This window comes from Schistocerca cancellata, chromosome 3, assembly GCF_023864275.1.
Source record: "Schistocerca cancellata isolate TAMUIC-IGC-003103 chromosome 3, iqSchCanc2.1, whole genome shotgun sequence".
Classification (NCBI taxonomy): domain Eukaryota; kingdom Metazoa; phylum Arthropoda; class Insecta; order Orthoptera; family Acrididae; genus Schistocerca; species Schistocerca cancellata.
Window position 1 is genome coordinate 221,793,015 of NC_064628.1, and position 4,405 is coordinate 221,797,419.

Below are 4,405 nucleotides of genomic sequence, written 5' to 3' on the forward strand. Positions count from 1 at the left end.
TAAGAGAGGGGTGCAGTCTTTCGTTTCTATTATTTATTCTACTCCTCGAAGAACTAATGGCCAAAATTAAAGAAAGATTCAAGAGTGGGATTAAAGTTCAAGGTGAAAAGATATCAACATAAAGATCCATTGATGACATTGCCGTTCTCAGTGAAAATGAAAAGGAATTATAGGATGTGTTGAATAGCATGAACAGTCTAATGAGTGTGGGGTACTGACTGAGAGTAAATCGAAGAAAGACGAAAGTAATTAGAAGTAGCAGAAATGAGAACAGCAAGAAACATAACATTGGGATTGTTGATCACAAAATCATGAAGTTAACGAATTCTGCTACCTAGGCAGCAGAATAATCCATGACAGATGGAGCAAGGAGGACATAAAAAGCAGACTAGCTCTGGAAAACAGGGCATTCCTGGCCAAGAAAAATCTGGTTGTAACAAACATAGATTGTAATCTGAGGAAGAAATTTCTGAGAATATTCGTTTGATACACAGCATTTTATTATGGTGAAATGTGGACTGTGGGAAAACCGGAAAAAGAAGAGAATCGAAACACTTGAGTTGTGGTGCTACAGAGAAATGTTGAAAATTAGTTGTACTGATAAGGTAAGCTAGAGGAGGTCCTCCACAGAATCAGTGAGGAAAGGAATGTATGGAAAACACTGACAAGAAGAAGGGATAGGATAGCAGGATATCTGTTGAGACATCACATAATTTAGATTAGATTATATTTAATTTCATTCGAATTGATCCATAGTGAGGAGGTCATCGATGATGTAGAACATTTCAGAAAAACAATAATACATGACAAATATTTACAACTCAAATAAATAAGTTAATGTATCATTCGACAGATCCCAAGTGGAATGATCGTCATTTTTTAATGACCACTATATGAAAGAATCGTTTTACAAATACTAATAAACTGAATTTAAAATAAAAAAATTCTTATTTATTTATAAGGTAATACAACTACTATAATACTTATTTACAATAAACACATTACTGCACTGAAATTGGGCAGAAGATATATTGCAGCTCAGTTGGTTCTACTGAGAAATTCATCAATGGAGTAGAAGGAGTTGGCCACCAATAAATCCTTTAGGCTCCTCTTAAACTGAATTTCATTGGCTCTTAAGCTTTTTATGGCTGCTGGCAAGTTATTGAAAATGTGTGTTCCTGAATAATGCACACCCTTTTTTTACAAGACTAAGTGACTTTAAATCCTTGTGAAGATTATTCTTATTTCTAGTACTGATTCCATGAATTGAGGTGTTGGTTTGAAAAAGTGATATATTTTTAATGACAAATTTTATTAAGGAATAAATATAGTGGGAAGGGGGATGTTCTTGAGTTCACACCACATATAACTCTTACTGCACGTTTTTGTGCCTGGAAAACTTCAGCTTTGCTTGATGAATTACCCCAAAAAAAATCTATTATGACATTATGGAATGAAAGTAAGCATAGTATGTCAGCTTTTTCATTTTCATTTCCCCTATGTCTGACACAATACGCATTGCAAATAGAAATTCGTTAAGACACTTCAGCAGTTCTGTGGTGTGCTCCTCCCAGTTGAATTTAGTATCAAGCTGTAATCCCAATAATTTAACACTGCCCTCTTCTTCTATCTGCTTGTCATTGTATGTTAGGCATATACTCGTGGGAAGCCCCTTACAAGTCCTTAACTGCATGTAGTGTGGTTTTTCAAAATTTAGTGACAAGGAATTGGTTGGGAACCAGTGATTAACTTCCACAAGTATTTTATTAGCCGATATTTGTAAGACTACACTTGATTTGCTATTTATTGCAATTTTTTATCATTGGAAAGCAAAACGAACTTGGCATCTGGTAACGTTACTGATGAAAGGTCATTGATATACACAAGAAAAAGTAAGGCCCCAAAATGGAACCTTGTGGGACCCCACATGTAATTAGTTCCCAGTTGGATGATGCCTGATAGCCTAATACATGTCTCTTTCCTAATAACCCCTTTGTTTTCTGCCAGAGATATAAGATTTGAACCATTTTGCCACATTTCCTGTTACACTATAATAATCTAATTTACTTAAATGATATATGATTTACACAGTCAAATGTCCTTGACAGATCACAAAATATACCTGTTACCTGCAATTTTTGTCTAATGAATTAAGCACTTTTCACTGTAGGTGTAGATAGCCTTCTCAATATCAGAACCCTTTGGATATCTGAAAAACGACTTTGACAGTATGTTATTTGAGATAAGGCGGTTATAAAGCCGACTGTACATTACTTTCTCTAAAATTTTTGAGAATTCTGGCAAAAGTGAAATTGGACAGAAATTTTATGCTATTTCCTTAGCTTAAATTTAGCATATTTCAACCATTCAGGAAATATTCCACTGATAAACGACTGGTTACACAGATAGCTTAATATGTTACTTAACTCAGAATCACATTCTTTAACTAACTTTGTTGATATTTCATCATACCCATTATATGTTCTTGATTTTAAAGGTTTTATGATGGACATTATTTCTGCTGGGGTAGGGTCAAATTCATATTAAGGAAGTTACTTGAAATGTCTGGTCTGAGGTATTCCATAGCAGCATCTACAGAACCTGACAAACCCATCTTTACAGTAACAGTTATAAAATGTTTTTAAAAAGTTCTGCAACACTATATACGTCTGAAACTTCCTGGCAGATTAAATCAGTGTGCTCGACCGAGACTCGAACTCGGGACCTTTGCCTTTTGCGGGCAAGTGCTCTACCATCTGAGCTACCAAAGCACTTCTGCCAGTAAAGCTGTGAGGACCGGGCGTGAGACGTGCTTCAGTAGCTCAGATGGTAGAGCACTTGCCCGCGAAAGGCAAAGGTCCCGAGTTCAAGTTTGGTCGGGCACACAGTTTTAATCTGCCACGAAGTTTCATATCAGCGTACACTCCGCCGCAGAGTGAAAATCTCATTCTGGACTGTATACGTCTGTCACTAGTGTACCATTTACTCTTAATGCTATTTGTCCCTCATCATGTCTGGTTCTACCGGTCTCCTCCTTCACTCTAACCCATACTGTGGCTAAGCCATATCTCCGCAATATCCTTTCTTCCAGGAGTGCTAGTTCTGCAAGGTGTGCAGGAGAGCTTCTGTTAAGTTTGGCAGGTAGGAGACGAGGTACTGGCGGAATTAAAGCTGTGAGGATGGGGCGTGAGTCGTGCTTGGGTAGCTCAGTTGGTAGAGCACTTGCCCGCGTAAGGCAAAGGTCCCGAGTTCGAGTCTCGGCTCGGCACACAGTTTTAAGTTGCCAGGAAGTTTCATATTGCCTTTATTTTTTTATCTGATATGACTATCTTTTCCTTGTAATATATTTGCTTTGATGTCCATATTACAGTCTTCAATATTTTGCTGTATTTCTTGTAATGTGCTATAGCATCAACATCAGAACTGTTTCAGATTGACATATACAGTCTTCTTTTTGTTCTACAAGATACCCTTCTTCCTTGAGTAATCGATAACTTCTTTGTAGACTTTACTCTAACCTTGGTTAGTTTTGGGGGAAAACAGTGTTCAAATAAGGTAACTACTTTATTAGCAAAAGTGTTCAATTTTTCATTCATCTCATGAGGACTGTAAACAGCAGTCCAGTGAATGTCTCTGAGGAGTGTCCTAAAATAATCAATTTTTGGCTTATTGATTACCCTCTTGAGCACAGGTTTAACAGATTTTATGTACTGTTCAGTATTAACATTTAACAGAAGGAACTGCATGTCGTGGTTTGAGAGACCATTGACTATTGGTTTTGTAATATAATTTTGTTCATTGGGCTTTTCTATAAAGATATTATCAATGGCTGTTTGTGAGCAATTGGCTACACTAGTGGGGAACATTACAGTGGGAATTAAGATGAATGATAGTGTAACTAACTCAAATAAGTTCTTATTGGGAGAATCTTTAAAGAAATCTACATTGAAATCACCAGCAACCACTATTTCTTTGTTTTTGGTCGTGAAATGGGTCAGTACAGTTTCAAGGTGGTTTACGAACAGATCAAAGTTACCTGCAGGTGCTCAATATACACTTAATATTATAAAGGATTTTTTGTGAAATTCTACTTCTGTTGCACATGCTTCCATATGCTGTTCTAGGCAAAATTTATGAATGTCAATGTTATTAAATTTATGACAGTTCCTGATGAATGTGGCAACTCCTCCTTTCTCCATTTCTTCTCTACAAAAGTGAGATGCTAACCTAAACCCTGTAACACTTAAAAGTCCAATACGAATGGTTACATGATGTTCAGAGAGGCAGATTATGTCAGCTGGGTTGGAGGACTCTAATTCATCTATGCAGATAATTAATTCATTAATTTTATTTCCCGGTTCTCGAATATTTTGATGCAATTAAGATATCTGACATTTCACAATGA

At 36.5% G+C, this 4,405-nt stretch overlaps 1 non-coding gene across 1 annotated transcript; it reads left to right on the forward strand.

The window, feature by feature from the left end:
* Positions 1–3,194: 3,194 nt before the first annotated feature.
* Trnat-cgu (transfer RNA threonine (anticodon CGU)) lies at positions 3,195–3,269 on the forward strand. Its single transcript has one exon. It is a non-coding gene; the product is annotated as a tRNA-Thr (tRNA).
* The last annotated feature ends 1,136 nt before the right edge of the window (positions 3,270–4,405 follow it).